Source organism: Crassostrea angulata, chromosome 2, assembly GCF_025612915.1.
Source record: "Crassostrea angulata isolate pt1a10 chromosome 2, ASM2561291v2, whole genome shotgun sequence".
NCBI classification, from domain to species: domain Eukaryota; kingdom Metazoa; phylum Mollusca; class Bivalvia; order Ostreida; family Ostreidae; genus Magallana; species Magallana angulata.
Window position 1 is genome coordinate 61,629,449 of NC_069112.1, and position 19,080 is coordinate 61,648,528.

Here is a 19,080-nt window from a genome sequence, read left to right on the forward strand (position 1 = left end):
CTACAAAGATGATTTTCCGATGCAATATTTTTTAAGAACAACGCTTATGCTTTTATTCTCATTATAATAATGTGTCAGGACTACGGGAACTTTGTAAAAGACGTCGTTTTAATTTGTGCTTTATAATCTATCAACAATTTGTGTAGATTGTATGAAATGCATAGCTTAAGAAGCACCGTAAACACCCCCTAACGCGGGGAAGTCGACAAAAAGTAGGGGGGAGTCGATTCCAACGCATGGGGGAGTCGATTTTTTTCGCTTCGAAGACCAAAGGAATTAAGGTCACGCCTTTTGTAGATATTTATAAGAAGTATCTCCAACTAGATCTCGGTACGAGTAACGAATAGGTCTTCCGTCCGATTAGTTTTATACATATAATGAAATATCGATCATACTCTCTGGCAAATCTGAGATCCTTGTGAAACTATTTTTTTTTAATCTCGAGACTGGAAACGGACGGACGAAAGTGATTAATGGAAAAAAGCTAGTAGTTCTTGTACATTTGCTTAGTGTTCATCACTATTTATAATGCTAGATGAAACACCTAAGAAAATCTGTTAGACTTGTTAATAACATGGATTGTTTGAACCCTTCCGGTGAGCACCAGAAGTGTCTTGACAAAATTAAACCCGCTGAACACATCTTCAATCATTTATCTATCATTCATAAAAGTTTCATGTCTCAATCACTTACAATGACTAAAATCTCGCGGATATCAAATTCATTAAATAGATAGCTACCAGTACTTAAGTAATTGATATAACTCACCGGAAGTAGAATTAGATTGCTTATATAACATTGTATAGTTAAAATATATAAGGTCGTATACTAATATATTCATTCCATGTAAAATATACAAAAGAAGGGGGAACTTTTTTTAAGTGCTTCCGGTGACGACCGGAAGTGACGACGAATCAATCAAAATAAGGTAAACACAGATACATACTTTAGGCTATTATTATTGATTAGGCCAAAGTTTGGTTGTTCAAGTCGTCACCGTATTAGAGGTCTCGTGGAGTCATTTTTTTTGTCTCTTGACAAGGAAGTGGACAAACGGAAATTCTCAGTGACACAAGACCACTGCAGTTTATTGTTTATCAATTTTACTAAAATTGTCAAAGAAAAAGTCAAACTTTCAAACAGCTTGGTTTGTTTGAACCCTTCCGGTTAGGACCGGAAGTGACGGTCGACAAAATGAAAGTGGTTTAACACATTTTCTATCAAATGTTTATCATCTTTCTTAGTCTGGTGTATTGATCTCTTGACTTTCTGACATCTTGTGGGTAAAACAGTTATTTAAAAGAGGCTGACATATTTCAGATATTTCACCGGAAGTAGAATTTTTTTTATTTATTTAACATTTGATATATGACACATGTAAGGATGAACACTTATACTTTAATTCTCTATGAAATAAAATTAATGCACAAAAAATTAATTTTTAGAGGGCTTCCGGTGACGACCGGAAGTTATGACGAACAAAACAGAATAATTTGCAGACATCTACAACTAAAGATCTATAATTCTACAAAGTCTAAATGCCCAAGTCCTAATCATTATTTAGACCTCAATGTCACAAGTTTTTAACGCGGGACAGGAAACGGACGACAGGAAATGAACTTTCGAAAAAATGAAATAAATTCCTGAGGATAAAATTTTGTTCTATCACTCCTGCAAATTTCAAGAAAATCTATTGACCCATCTCTGAGAAATCTTCTAGACAAAAAATGGGGAACAAAAGTCGTACCCAATTTTCGAGCCGAAGTCAGCTCCTAAGAATGGCGCCACTGGCGTAAAACAAAAACAATAGAATCAACTTCAGACTATGGTCTACCTATCCTGAGAATTTCATATTCATGTCTCTGATAGTTTTAGAGTTTTAGTGTGCACAAAAAGGTCGTAAAAATGAACAAAATGGCTGATAAATCAGTACCGGAAGTGACGACAGGAAAATTATCAAAACTGTATTAAGTTCATATCGAGTATAATATACTGTGAAAAAATGGTGGATATCGGTCGAATAGTTCTCGAGAAATCGTCTGCACAAATTTTGAGGAAAAAAAAATAACTAGATACGATCTCGTTACCAGTAACGAGTAGGTTCTCCGTTCAATTTTTAAACGATACGATTAAGATATCAATGCAGAATTCCACCCTCAACCACTCCCTCTCAGATAATGCATACGATTGTCAATACACTTGAAATGTTTAACAAGTTATTTGTAATAGAGTTTACGAGTGTCTTGTCCCCTAATTTAAGGGGCCAGCCCCTATTTCCTGGTTTTTTAAACATAGTATTTCCTATTCAGCATAGCTGAATTTAAAATATAGACGAACTCAGCAGGCCTCTCACACCCATTTTTGGTACTGGGGCCGGGGCCGATAGATTGCAAAAAAATGCAACGTTTTGATTAAAATCGGGAATTTGTTTTCTTACTTTATACGTACAGTCCCCTGAACAAAAAACCAGGGTACCGGTATACTGATAGGATTTCTTAAAAATTAATATTTCTTTAAAAAATTATTTTTAAAACTGGGCACATGAGTATAACAATGAGAAGAACAGAAGTTTATTCATATAGTGTGATATAAATTTCTTAATGAAGATGTAAAATATCCCAAAGGTTTTTGTGTAATTACTATATATGTCAGAGAAAAAAATAAAACAGTTAATCAGAATTTCAAAAAATTTATCTTATTTGTATTGATGTAAAATTAATTTATTTTTGTATTTATACCTTTTACAAATAATAAGTTTTTTGATTGAGTAAGCAGAATGACAATATTTATAAAATTAGTTTCTTTACTTTTGTATATTTGTGGTATTAGTCCAACCCTCTGACCCACTTACTACTGTTTTGTAGAAGATCTGTTTAGACAGACATTTTTATAATAATTTTAACATTTACTGCAGAATTATAAATTATTAACAGCTTATCAACTAACTGTAATATCAGGATTAAAAGTATTAAACATTGTTTTTCAATTACACTGTCTCTGTCTGAGGAGATTATGGCTAAGTTACCGATCACAAGAACAAGTTTACAATGCGGTAGTGTTGCAAATCTTCAAAGTGCTTTTATTACTGCTGAATATACATGATATTTAGAATAAGTGTGGTTTTCTTTTATTTACATTATTTACAAAACACACTTAATTTTGGAAAAAAGATGCCCTTTTCACGTTGGGAATTGGGCCAAATATCGACCCATATTAAAGCGAATCGAGAGGTCTGGTTGAACTAAAGCATAACCTCAGCTTTGTGTACAATCATACAGAAGCACTGTGCGCAAAGCTCTGTATCTTGCTTATAACTCGAAGCTTGACTCTCAGATTGGTAAATAAAAACTTGTAAACAATTAAAACAAGAGAAAAATGCACTAAAACAAAGAAAAAACGATTCCTTTCTCATCATATATATACTAATGTATTTCTAGCAGCGAGAAAAATATCCGTTTAGATCGAAATTGTTGAGCATCTTAATAAAACATATTGCATTAATCAACCATTACGTAGAGATTGTACCGAATAACATGTACCAACGTAATAAATATTATTTTATGTTGTTAGTGCATCAGATTGTGTGCGATTCATATAAACGATCACCTGTCTAATTTACCTGTCTACACATAATAAATTTAAATTCTAAAATAAAGACAATGGTTCCTCTCAAGTCAAAACAAAAGAAACTAAACATGCTATACGAAAATCAAAACTAGCTAAAACCACCATCACAAATGAAAATGTCAACGCATTAAAATATTTAACTTCAATTTATCACATTCATTTCAGTTCAAGATGGCTGTTTCTAGCATAGACTGGTTTTCGATAAATGAAATCGAGTCTGAAGTTAAACCGATTGACCCCCATTTTCTTTGTCTTATTATTTTCGTAAATTGCTGAAGTTTGAAACAGAATTAGCCCTTAATTTTTGCAATTTATATTCTCTTTCCCCTAAGGACGATTTATGCTAAATTACTTTGAAATTGACTCAGAATGCATCCACCTTTTTCTACAGTTTTGAGGTTTTCTCAGCTTTGAATAAAAATCGGTTTTTCATTTCTGCAATTTATATTTGCCTTCCCATAAGGATGCTTTGTGCCGAATTTGGTTGAAATTGGCCAAGCGGTTTTACAGAAGAAGTTCAAAATGTAAAAAGTTTACAGACGGACAGACGGACGGACAGACAAAATGTGATTAGAATAGCTCACTTGAGCTTTCAGCTCAGGTGAGCTAAAAACCACTGAAAGATTAAGTGAACAAATTAGTAACAGTACCGATCAGACCCAACCTAACACCAGAGTAAACCCCCTCTAAACCCCGGGTATACTTTCTGGGTTTACTTTTTGAAAATTTGGGTCCACTTGGGGTTTACTTTGGGTTTACTCGGGGTTTACTTCAGAACTACTTTTGGAGTCAACTATACGCACTGAAGTTTGAAGCAGACCTGTATTTTATCTAATCATCCAACTGCCTGTGATTCCTGTCCCTTGTATATTCCGAATACACATATAGCGTCTGCTTTTAGGGTATACTTCTGATCGGGGTTTACTCTCTGTGTCCACCCTAGGTTTACTTGGAGTTTATTCTTGGTTTACTCTGGGTCCACTCTAGTAAACCCATAGTAAACCCAGAAAGTAAACCCAGGGTTTAGTTGGGCTTTACTTTCTGTTCGGTTGTGTCTGATCGGTACCGTAGCTGATTGAGTGTTGCTGTTATTTAGTTATACATGTAATGACCCGTAATGAAGGTTTGTAGGGGAGACCAACTCTGTAAATAAATAAATATTCACCAAGTTTACCAAGAGTTTAAAAAAGAATAAACAAGGGGGTAACAAACAAAGAGAAACGATGGCTTTATGTGTTTAAAACACAAAGAGGGCTAAAAAAATAAGTAGGTAAGTAATAAGACAAATAAAATATCAACCAAAAAAAACCAAAAAAACAAATAGAACTCTTATAAATTAAACAGATTGAGTAACGAGCTAACACATAGAATTAGGTCAATTAATGATATGTACTTAAAGATAAATATGATGATAGTAATACATTAAGAAAAACAATCAGGATACTTGAGTTGATGATTTTATTTATTCAATATATTAATTTAATTTGTTTATGCTGTCAGGGCTAATTGAGTTTAGTACATGCATCCGAAACTTTTCTTTGTCTTTCTCTTCCCATTTGTCTAATCGGATTTAAGAGAGAAAGAAAGAGAGACACACATACACCGAAAAAAAGACACAGAGAGAGAGAGAGAGAGAGATGGAGAGAGAGATAGAGAGACACAGTTTAAGGTCTAAAGTTAATCCTGAAATCCTAAAGGAAAGATTTACATACCATATCGCAATGAACGAATTACCATTTGCTGCTTGTAAAGAGGGGATGTCATTATTAAACAACTTGGGGCGGGGAAATAGATTATCATACATTTTCTAACTAATTAGGGATACAGCTGCACCTGTATCTACCAAAGCCCTAAATCTATTTTTACCTACTTTTAATAAACAGCTACTGGGGTTGTTAGTAAAATTAATTTCATATGTAAGTCTTTGTGTTTAAAGTTCTTTCTTCGGGCTTCAACGAATGAAGAACGTCTTAGTTTTCCAGTTTTTTGTTTGTCAAAAGAGGAGCGAATTTAGAAATGGCCCCTTATTTACTTGGTTGCCTAATTCATATGTTCGGCCTTGACGATTTGATGGTTTGCCCCGATTGTGCTGCGTTCTCCGATACAAACGCGAGCTCCAACAATCTGCACGCACATGACCTACTTAACCACAATTCCAACATTTCATAGGTGAACGGGGGTTCTGCTCTATATTATGGACGGGCTTGTTTTGACTGAGTCGTTTATTCATTGGAGGAGGGGACCTGACTTTGGGTATATTTTGAGGACATAATCGAGCCCTTTGAACCATCTGTTTGCATTTAAAACATCTACTATTTTGTGCATGGTCAATTTCCATTGGTTCTACATGCATTGTTTCTATTGAGGTAAGATAATCTGCTTTATCTTTAAATAAGGGAAGAATAGTATCAACATTTGAAAGAATTCGTCCGTTGGCATTACTTTGTACAAATTCTGTCATATTTGACTCTCTTATCGCTAGCCTCTGTCTCAGGTTTTGTTCTCGCATTGCTATTTGAATTGCGGATTCTAAATCCTTACAGTTTTCTCGCAAAATTTTCATTCTGATGTAGTCGAATGTTAACCCGTTACAAAAGATATCTACTAACTATTGTTGTACCAAAGTATATTTTTGTGTGTTTACTGTAGGCGTCTTCTGCGATTTGCAGTAGTCTCTCAGCGAACAACTGAACACTTAATTTGAATTGTGTCGAGTCCTATGCATTACTGCTAGCGCGTGTCTGGGATCTGTTATTTCTGCAAATCTATTTTTAAGGAATTCCCTGAGACCGTTCCAAAGTGGGATTTCTTCAGACGCATCTGTTTCATCTAAATACCTTTTAATATAATCCCCAACTGAACCCTTACTCGTTATGTACGCAAGCATGGGGATCTCATGACCTTGTTTCCCAGACATTACACTGTACTTTTCAACTTCTTTTATCCATGGTTTAAATTTTTCAGCATCCTTTTCAAAAGGAGTTAACACAGAAAATAGGGGCACTGAAAGTGCGGCTGTTATAGCTTTAACTTGACCAATGAAAAAATCTTTATCATCATCCTGATGGTTAACGAGTTTCATACAACCTCACATGATGATACATGTATGTTTTAAAAGTGTTTTGTTAAATATGTTCTTTTTGGGGGATTTTTTAACCTGTTTTTTGCCCTTTATTTTGTTTTGCTCCGACCCAACCCCGCGAATTGTTTTTCTAATTGCTCAATTTGATTTTTAAATTCTTTTTTATCAAATCCATCACCTGTTGCCATATCAGTTGCTTAAGAGGCAGTTGTAACAATATTACTATAACTATTTATAGTTGTACATTTGACAATGTGCCTAAGCGGCCACGCAAAAGATCATGTATTTTGTATATCACACAAGCGACATGGATTCCGATTGTGCGCGCTTTGTTATGATGATGTACCATGTGCTTCTAAATAAATAGCAGATCTCCACGTTCCTGTCTGAAGTTCTTGACATATTGATACATGGTGTCAGAAGTAAAAAAGTGAGTACGTTTTAAGTAACAGACACTTGCTTTGTGAAACATACATGGTATTGAGAAAAACGTCGAAGTACGTCTGTGGACCGAATTTCCTCGCATGCAGAGAAACGCAGCGTTGGAGTTTGAAGTAGACTTTATTCGTAAGAGCCGATGAGCATCACTGATCAGATTGACTTTAGTGAATCCTTACGACATTTATTCAATATGGGAGTCCAGGCAGCGGCCATGCAGAGTCACGTTCCGGTACCCCCGAAACTAGATTTAGGCGGGAACATTTCTCAAACATGGAAAACGTGGAAACAAATATGAAACTCTTACGTGATAGTGACAGGACTTGCAGACAAAGACAATGCGTACCAAGTGGCAACGTTTATTACCTGCATCGGACATGAAGCATTAGAGGTATATAACGGACTTCCGTTCAGAGATGAAAATGAAAAAAATGACCCCACTGTCATCCTAAGATTAATGGAGGAGTACTGTGTGGGAAAGACTAACACGATATATGAAAGGTACGTCTTTAACAAGCATCAGGAATCCAGTGAATCTGTGGACGCTTACGTCACGAAATTGAGGAAACTATCACTGACATGTGAGTTTGGCCAGTTAGCAGATCAGATGATACGAGACAGAATAGTATGTAGCATAAAAGACAATGCAGTTAGAAAAAAAGTTACTACAAGAAGCTGACTTGTCGTTACAGAAGTGCGTTGACATATGCCGAGCAGCTTAAAAGACTGCAACCCAGATTAAATCTATGAACCTGCAAGATGAAGTTCATGCACTGAACAAGTCATCTAGAAAACCTCTCAAGGCCAACGCTCCACACACGGAACAGAGAAAAGTAGGAAATCCTCATCACGCCGGGGGAAAACCTCATCACGCATCAGGGAAATCTCACCAAGCAAAGAAAACCTCGTGCAGCTTTTGTGGATATCAGCATCCAAGAGAAAAAGGAAGCTTTTCCAGCTTACGGCAAAGTCTGTGCAAATTGTGGCAACAAGAACTACTTTAAATCCGTATGCCGACAACCGGAGAAGAGAGTACATTGGTTGGAGAACTGCGACTCTGACTCTACATCTGATGATGAAATTCTCAGTGTGGAACATACCTCGGGAAAAGAACATCCAAAGAAATTATTCGCTCTTATGAAAATTCATGACCAGTCAAAACTAGTGAAGTTTCAGATTGACTGTGGTGCAATCTGCAATGTGTTAAGCCAGGACATTATCCCGAAAAATGTGAGAGTTCATAGAGGACAGCACACCTTGAGAGTCTATAGTTGCCAAGAGATGAAGACCATTGGTGCCTGCGAAATTACCTTGACCAATCCAAAATACGGAGAAAGTTATGATGAGAACTTTGTCGTTGTCAATAGCGGGTCACACCCCATTCTGGGTTCAAGCACAAGTCAACGTATGAAATTAATTGCTGTACAGCATGATAACATCATGAACATAGAGGACTCCGCTGAGGATCGGAAACTCTCTATGGAAGAAATTGAGAAGAAGTTTGGAGACATCTTCACTGGAAATGGACATTTCAGTGAACAAGTACATCTGGAAGTAGATAATACGGTTCCCCCAGTGAAACCTCCATTGCGACAAGTCCCAGTCGCAATCAAACCCCTACTACAGCAAGAGCTGAAAAGGCTGGATGGGTTACAAGTCATTGAAGCAGTGAACTAGCCAACTGACTGGGTCTCGAGCCTCTTAGCATTCAAGAAATCCAATGGCAAGTTACGTATTTGTATAGATCCGAAGCCTTTGAACAAGGCTCTGCGGCGCAGTCATTACCCACTACCGATAATCGAAGATATATTACCGGATTTAACAACAGTACGTATCTTCACACTCTGTCATGTGAAGAATGGGTTCTGGCACGTTGAGCTAGATGAGCCGTCCAGCTATCTTACAACCTTCGAAACTCCCTATGGACGTTATTGCTGGCGTCGTCTACCATTTGGGATCTCACCAGCACCGGGAATATTCCAGCATCGATTGGAACTAGCCATTCAAAACTTAACTGGTGTTAAAGCTATAGCAGATGACATCCTCATCTACGGAGAAGGAGAAAGTGAAGAGGAAGCCATACGTGACCATGATCAGAAGCTGAGCAGATTCCTATATCGTTGCCGTGAACAAGGAATCAAGTTGAACAAGGACAAGTTCAAGTTGCGACTAAAAGAAATGCCCTACATTGGACATGTACTGACAGCCAAGGGACTGAAGCCTGACCCTCATAAAGTACAGGCTATCATTGACTTTGAAACTCCTAAGGATGTAGCCGGTGTTTATAGATTCCTAGGACTAGTGAACTACCTAGCCAAGTTTATGAACAACTTAAGTGTCATGTGCGATCCGATTCGTTCCCTCATACACAAGAACGTTGTTTGGAGATGGACACATGAGCATGAAGAAGCCTTAAGCAAGATCAAAGAAGCAATATCACAAGCACCTGTATTGAAATACTTCGACTCGAAGCTAGAAACGACACTGCAGTGTGATGCATCAAGCACTGTACTTCGCGCAACCCTTCTACAGCAAGGACAGCCTATCGCTTATGCGAGCAGAGCCTTGACTCCAGCTGAACAGCAGTATGCACAGATTGAATAAGAGCTATTGGATGTGGTGTTTGGAATGGAACGATTCAACCAGTACACATATGGAAGAAAAGTACTTGTGGAAAGCGACCACAAACCCTTAGAAATAATTCACAAGAAACCTCTGATCTCCGCTCCAAAACGCCTTCAACGCATGTTTTTAAGACTTTAGAAGTATGAAATTGAGATCATGTACAAGCCAGGCAAGGAAATGTACGTGGCAGACGCTCTATCCAGAGCTCATCCCAAGAAACTATCCAAAGAAGCTTGTACAGAAGATGTGTTCAAGATATTTGAAGATATCAACATGGTGGAATAACTACCAATCTCACAAGCAAGGATGTTGAAGATTAAACAAACTAGTGACGTAACACACGAGTTGCTGAAGAAAACTATCCTTGAAGGATGGCCGAGAACCAAGGAAAGTACACCCATGGAAGTGCACCCTTACTTTCATGTGAGAGATGAACTTTCCGTCCAAGATGGTATCGTATACAGAGGAACCTGCTGTGTCATACCAAAGGGATTACGGGCAGAAGTAATAAGGAAGCTTCACCAGTCACACATTGGAGCAGAAGGGTGCCTTTGCAAAGCCAGAGAATGTGTGTATTGGCCAGTCATGAACTCAGAAATCAAGGATCTAGTCTCTAAGTGTGACACTTGTAGAACTTATGAACCGTCACAACAGAAAGAAACTCTCATCTCCCATGAGACACCTAACCGTCCGTGGTCTGTAGTAGGAGTAGACCTTTTCCAGTCACCAGTCAGCAATGACCAGTACCTCATCACAGTAGACTACTTCAGCAATTTCTTCGAAATAGACAGATTGGAGACCACTTCATCAGCACCGGTGATCAACAAGTTAAAACAACACTTCGCTAGGCATGGAATTCCAGACAAAGTCATCAGTGACAATGGACCCCAATTTTCCTCTCAACAATTCAGTAACTTTAAGCATATGTGGGAATTCGACCATAGAACATCGATTCCAGCCTACCCACAATCAAATGGGAAAGCAGAAAATGCAGTTAAATCAGCAAAGCAACTGATGAGAAAAGCTAAACACAGTGGACAAGACCCATGGCTTGCTGTACTGGATTTCAGAAACACACCATCCCAGGGTATTTGAGAGAGTCCGTGTCAGCGACTAATGAACCGTAGAACCAAAAGCTGATGCCTGTAAAAGAATCACTACTCTCATATGTTGGTGATCGAGCTAACATCAAAAACATGAGGAAGGAAAAAGACAGACAAGCGCACTACTATAACCGAACAGCGAAAGACCTACGCGAATTGCAACCAGGAGACACAGTGCGAATGAAGCCAACACAACTGCGAGACAAGGAGTGGAAGAAAGGAACAATCATCGGAAGAGAAGGATCCAGATCGTATAACGTGCAAACTCAAGACGGAACGTACAGGAGAAACCGATCTCACCTAAAAGATACACGTGAGGAAAGAAATGACTTTACGGTATTTCCGGAATACACATCACCGTCTATCGAAGATCTTCCTGAGAACGATCGAAAACCAGCCATAGATGAAACTGCTGACCTGGAACAAAACGCAAATGACCAACAAATGGTAATTACGAGCAGTGAAGTAACAACTAACAGAGAGTCCGCTCCGACCACTCGTTATGGCCGCGTTGTGAAACCACCACGTTATTTGGAGAACTATGTGCAAGCGGTGTACAATGTCTGACTGTGGTGAACTGTTGTCTTTGCATTATTTTCAAAGTCTAGTCAAATGTAAAGTTTTAGATATTTTTGCATAATATTGTCAAGCTAGTCAATATTTACAAGTAGCTGTAGATCTTTTCCTTTTGTTCATATTGTTTGATAAAAAAAGGGAGATGTAACAATATTACTATAACTATTTATAGTTGTACATTTGACAATGTGCCTAAACGGCCACGCAAAAGATCATGTATTTTGTATATCACACAAGCGACATCGATTCCGATTGTGCGCGCTTTGTTATGATGATGTACCATGTGCTTCTAAATAAATAGTAGATCTCCACGTTCCTGTCTGAAGTTCTTGACATATTGATACAGCAGTCTACGGTAGAACCATGCAAATGGCTATCAATGGAAGTATATCGAAATTTCATGAGACTTGGCACAAATACTCATGATAACCTAACTTGATTATGATGAGAAGGATTTTGATTTCATTACATCAGTAACCATGGAAACGGATGGCACCTTGGTTTTCCCTTGTTCTATTTATAGAACTTTTGAAAAATTAGACAGTATGCAATTTTTTTTAGTTTATTGGAAATATTACACACTGCAATTGAATGAAACTCATTTCTTCACATTGTGAAAACCCAAAGTAATTTTAAATAACATGAATTTCAATTTCTAAACACAATACACAGAGATATGAGGGCCTTAACTTCATGAAAATACTGAAATTTTACCAAAATTGACCTATTTGCACTAAAACCAGCATAACTGCCCAAGAAACGCATCAATTTATATATTATTTTGTCAGCTTAAAGAGTCTTTACTTTTCTTTAATCTGTTTGATGGAATTTGGTTGCAAATAAATTCAGTGGAAATATCGGGGGGGGGGGGGGGGGTAGACATGGTGTACAATTACTTAGAGTAGGAAAAAAACTGTTACATAATTATTTGGATATTCCTCGCCAAATAGAAAAACTTATATTGAACAATTAGGTAGTCTTAAATATGATTAAAATTAAACATGTACACACATCATTTCTATGGATTGTCCTCAGTCGGGGGGGGGGGGGGGGGGTGCAATTGATAGGAAACTTGGACCATTAAGCATTAAGGTAGAGTTTGCAATCCAATACAATTTGAATCTGTTGAGTATTGTATACATGTCATACATCGTTTTGTCCAGGAAAAAAGAGCTCTATTATTGTAAATGGTTCTAAATAATATTGCCCCCGTCTTGTTTGAATTATTCACTCTTGCAATTTTAAGCCCTATGCTGTAATGTATCTATAATTTGTTATCTAGAATGTGTTTCCCCCATAAATAAATTTCTCGGAAAACTTCCCGGTATTTGATTATATGTTTTCATTATGAACGTTGTGCAATAATGAAAAATATGAACTTTCATAATTTAAAGATTTGTTTATCAATTTATGAATGGCACTATTCTATTTCAAGAGATATTATCCTTAAGGTAGTTTGGAACACTTCCATGTTGTTACGCATTGTTTATCGAAATAAACAATAAAATGATGTGTAATGACATGTATATATTAAGTAGTTTCTTTCCCAACATTGTCACCTAACATCGTAGTACAGTGGGTTAGATGGTGTACTATGAATCTGAAAGTCATGAGTTCAAATCATGCTCGGGGTTTTACAATTTTTACCTCTCTAAATAAAAGCTATTTTTTGGTCAAATATTGTAAAATTTGAAAATTCTAACCCGATGAAGTTATTTGAATAATAAAGTACATTAAACCATAATAATATTGACAGATGTCCCATACCACCTTAATTTATATAAGTATCCACTTTGACATAAAACTGTTAAAATACAATAACAATCGATTTCATGTTACATGTATTCAAATTTTAATGAGTGTAGTGTATCAAACAATTCTTATTATCATATATTTTTAAGCAAAGTTTACAACATTAGCATTATGATAAGATGGTATTTGAGAAAAACACAACAAATTACAATCTTTTAACTTAATTTATAACCTGTTCAATATTCATGGATTGTTTGTTACAGTAATGAACTTAAAAAAGTACATATTACCACCTGATAGGAAAAACATGCCTACATGTAACACTCGTTTATAAGAAATACTTGAAATGAGCCTTAATTTGCTTCAAATGGAGCAAAAACAAAGATCAAATTATTCCAGTTATTTACATGAAATACGACTAGCCATTCTTTACACAACTGTGCAATAAAATAGAGATGCATTTTAACCTTCAATGAATACATAAGATGGAGAATTTCAATTTCAGAATAAAAGTTACAAAATTTGTGAATTGAAACATTCATTATTCAGTAACTTAAGAATAATAGATAGAGATGTGCAATTAATTTGAATTATGAAAGCTATCATAATCAACTAATACAGGTATCCCTATTAGCCAAATAACAACATCAATAATACATGTAGTGCTATTAGTCAAATAAAATCATCAATTTATACATGTAGCGCTATTGGACAACTATTATCAATTAATACATGTATCACTATTGGCCAAATAACAACATCAATTAATACATGTAACACTATAAGTAACTACATGTATTAGCATTAATAACCAAACAACATCAATTCACACATGTAGCACTTATCTATTAGTCAAATAAAATCATCAATGTATACATGTAGTGCTATTAGACAACTATTAACATCATACATGTTGCACTAAAAGCTAAATAACATCATCGATTTATACATGTAGCACTAAAAACCAAACAACATCAATTCATACATGAAGCACTATTTGCCAAAAAACATCATCAATTTAAACATGTAGCAATTTTAGACAACTATGAACATAAATGTATGTATGTACGTTTAACTATTGGCCAAATAACATCACCAATTCATGTTGCGCTGTTAGCCAAAAAACCTCATCAATTCATACATGTAGCACTATTAGTCTAAAAACATCACCAATTCAAACGTTAAGCACAATTATCTAGCCAAGTAACATCATCCATTCACACAAGTGCTGTAAGACAACTTTTATCATCAAATCATTCATAAAATGCCATTTTCTAGCTTACATCCTTAATTGATACATGTAGCGCTATTAGCCAAATAAAATAATCAATTCATACCTGTAGTGCTATTAGTCCAAACATTATCAATTCTTATACATGTAGTGTTAATAGAGGACTAACATCATTATTCATACATGAAATGCTTTTAAAGAACTGACAACATCAATGTTTTTATCAAACTTACATTATCAATTCATTATTGTAGCACTATTAGACAAACAAAATGATCAATTCATACATGTAGCACTACTAACCAACATTCATACATGTAGCACTATTGGCCAAATAACATTATCAATTCATACAAGTGATGTTAGACAAAATTTATCATCAAATCATTAATGAGGTGTTATTATCTAGCTTACATCCTTAATTGATACATATTTATTACATGTTTGTCTATTAGAGATCTAACATAATCAATTTATACCTGTAGCACTATTAGGCGACTTACATCATTCATACACATATAGTGCAATTAGAGGACTAACATCATCAATTCATGCATGTATCACATTTAACCAAATAATATCATCAAGTGACTGTGATACATCATTGGAAACTTTAAATTGAAATTCTAGCTGGCAAGAGTTTGAACAATAACTTAACTAAAAAGACAAATTCTGATTTTCTATACATCAATACTAAAAGTATCAACATGTATACATTTACACCAGTGTGACAGTATCAGGAAATTGGATACCATTTCAAGAATAACAGATATCAGAAGTAATCACCCTCACATTCAAAGTGAAAGAGTATATCCTATACGAAATTGTTCTTAACCAAGTGTCAGTTCAGAGACAATACTGGATAATACTTGGCTACGTTCAATGGCAACAAGATCACTGATTACATTTTGAAGATCTTCATCATTTTCTGCACTTTCCTCGCCTTTCACTATGTTGGATACTTTCTGTTTTTCAAACATAAGTTTCTAAAGAAGCTTCTAATCTGTTGAGGAGAGAGCCATTCATCTGGAGAAAACACTCTGTTTCCCTCTCCATCTGTTTCAGATCCCATTTGTCTAGCAGCTGTGTGTGGACTTGGTTATTTCCCCGTCTCTTCTCCATTTCTGAACAAGACAGTGAGGTAATTTCTCACCTTTCCAGAAAAGCGGGATGTCTTTTTTTCTTCGTTTTAGAACGTAGCCATTGCTTTCACAGAAATTTGTTGGTTGTTCAAAAACCTCTAGGACAGATGAGATAATTTGTTGATTAAGTCGAAGTTCACTGCACTGTGCTGACCAACGCCTTTTACTCCTGTCCTCAAGGGTGTCCAACTGCTGTTCATCATAGACATGCTGACCGACAGAAAGGTGTTGGACAAGTTGGTTCTCTTTCCGAAATACTTTAATGCAGTCTGGATCAATGTAAGGAAAATGGTTCGGTTGTTTAACTCCTTGAATGGTAGTTGGCTTTGGGTCTGGCTGTTTCACTCCAGAGAAGACCTGAAGAATACCAAATGCATATAGTAATTTAAAATACATGTACCTAAACTCAGAAATAACCATATACCCCAGGTATTAAAAATATATGTTTTGTATTCTTAAAATTTGACAATATTTGTTAAAATAATCAAATAAACATGTAAAACAATTTCCTGAGTAAGATTCTAAAGCTATTTTGCAATGGAACATCCTATAAACAGTTTCTAAGTTACTGATTTTACTCTAATTACTAACTCTGATATATATTTTTCTAGAAATGTTTAAGCTGTGCATATTAGACTACTATTAGTAACAATATGTACTCTAATATGCTGCAATTTGACAAAATGTGTCATTTTGATGCAAACTGTAAAATGATTGAAATAGTTACAATGTACTTACCAAGTTCTCATCTTTCAATAGCAACTTTTCTGAAATTCTAGTCATATCTTCTGCTGAAATAAGCTTTCCTCTAAGGCCATATGCTTTATATGCCATCATTCCATCATTTTGAAAAATGAAATTGTTATGCTGTGATATCTGGAAGGATTTGAGCTGTCCAGAAAGCACTGGTGTTTGGGGTTCAGCTAATAGATCTACTACTGAGATTTACATGTTTCTGATGCCACCACAGGATGAATGACCATCTTTAAGTCCTCCTTAAAGATAGCTTAAAGGTGTTTAAAGGTAGCTTAAAGACGATCTTTAAGCCACCTTTAAGCTACCTTTAAGCTATAAGTATTGCTTAAAGGTGGCTTAAAGAAAGCGTAAAGATTGCTTAAAGGCAGCTTAAAGACTATCTTTAAGCCACCTTTAAGCCACCTTTAAGGACAACTTATAGGTCCTTAATGTCCAAACTTCTTTAAGCCACCTTTAAGCCACCTTTAAGCTACCTTTAAGCCACCTTTAAGCCATTAAAAAAAATTTAATTCAATATTGTGCTTAATTTCCAACAAAATGTATTAACTTTATGAAAGAAAAGGTATTAAAACGGTTTTTGTTCTAGAAAGAAAAATGAAAAAAAAACCCAAAAAAAAAAACCGGCCGCGGCGAGAATTGAACCCGGGACCCTTAGTTTACTAGTATCACCACACCTCCTCTGCGCCACGGCAACTTACTTATATATGAGCGTTTTTATATCCTATTTATAAGTGGATATTGAATCACTGTATTGAATGTGTTTACTTGAAAAGATTTTGACAAACCATTCAGTTTGTAACAATCAATTATATCTAATTTATAAATTACATGCATGCATGTATTTAGAATGAAATACGGAACTTGGTCTTCAGTGAACAAAAATATATTATACCTAAATGGAAACCGTAGGTTCACTATAGTAGGCTTTCTTAGTTAATAAATTTAAACCGAGTAGATATACGTTCATCTAATTTATAGCTATAAAAATGTAAGAAAGAAAATGAAATCATTTCTTTTATTAAATGCATTGATACTATTAGGGTATTTGTTCAATTTCCCGCAATTTCCCGGTTTTCATGATCGCGGCGCCGTTCCAATATGTTTAAATATTTACATGTAATTGTATGTACATGTACATGATTTTTAAAATATCAATTCTATAACAAACAAAATTACCAATTACCGGTGACATATTTACTGCATGTGGCAATTGCAAATGACTTGTACATACAATTGTATGATGTGCCAGGCCGGGTATATTTGACATATTTACCCTTATACATATATTTAAATAATCAACCCCTATTTACGATCACCGGTACATTAATTAATTAGCCTCAAGATTTTACTCTTACATACATGTTTCGTTAATTTGTAGACGTAACATCTTTGAAACCCAGAGCTAGGAAATAATACTTTGAAAATGAATTACAAATGTAAATTAACTTTTATTCACTAGACTTATCGTATACTCGTACATACTAAGATTCAACGCCTTTAGAAACCCTGACGTGCACCTGGGCACACGACACACCTGTTGTGTATATCTTGTATATTCTGTGTTAGTTCCAGGGGTTTTCTTAAGTTGGACAAACAATAGACTTTAATTAGATATACACAAACATGCACCTGGGCACACGACACAACTGCTGTGTATATCTTGTATATTCTGTGTTAGTTCCAGGGGTTTTCTTAAGTTGGACAAACAATAGACTCTAATTAGATATACACAAACGAACAAAACTATGTCTAGACAAACAAAGCAGTAATATCCTGCCCGATATAACAAAGGCATTTGAGAGTCTTTTCATCTTTAACATGTATCTAGCAGATCTAGAGTTAGAAATAATGAAAATTGAAAAAAAATACAAACCTTAAACCGATTAACAAATTAAATCATGCATTTTTGGTTCATTATCTTTATTTTGCTTAATAACCGGATGAACTGAGAGAGAGAGAGAGAGAGAGAGAGAGAGAGAGAGAGAGAGAGAGAGAGAGATTTTTTTTTCACCGATTAATTTATAATAGGGAACAAACATACTTTAATTAGTTTTATGCACATATTAAGATACAGAGACTGCGCTCATACCTACAATAATTTTGAAACCCCCCAAAAATTATAAAGAATTTTATAACGGCAATCTGTGTCCATCAGAGCGGTGCTGATGATAGCGATCTGTGTTTAATGGAGCGACGATTAAAACCGCCTGGAACACCCCCCCCCTTCCTTGGAAATTATATTTTCACTCGGATGACCCCCTCCCATCTCTATAAAAGAGCTTTTGCATTTAATATATGTGTTTATTGTTCAGCTTGATCAATATTGACTTAAAGGCCACTTAAAGACAGTGTAAAGGCAGTGTAAAGAGAGCGTAAATGCCACTTAAAGATGCTTAAAGGTGGCTTAAAGGTGGCTTAAAGGTAGCTTAAAGAAGTTTGGACATTAAGGACCTATAAGCACTTGCTTAAAGGTGACTTAAAGGCAGCTTAAAGGTTGTATAGCCTTTAAGCTCCTTTAAGTCACCTTTAAGCCACCTTTAAGGGCTTGCTTAAAGATGGTTTTTCGCCCTGTGCACTGTGACTTTCAAGTGCCAACTTCATCTGTTTAGCATTGAGAATGTCATTACCGTCATTCACATAGTTCAGCATGTGAAGTCTGCAAGTTCCAGTCCGTGAGTCACACAGGTCCTTGCCTGATTGAGCTTCGCTAAAATTGTACTCCTTTATAGATAATGGCAGCTCATCACG

The 19,080-nt window shown here is 35.7% G+C and overlaps 1 protein-coding gene and 1 pseudogene across 2 annotated transcripts in view; one reads left to right on the forward strand and one right to left on the reverse strand.

Annotated features, from left to right (window-relative positions):
* LOC128172308 (uncharacterized) overlaps positions 1-19,080 on the forward strand; it is a 131,111-nt gene that overhangs the window by 101,535 nt on the left and 10,496 nt on the right. The window lies entirely within an intron of this gene.
* Positions 15,534-18,981, reverse strand: LOC128172307 (uncharacterized; annotated as a pseudogene).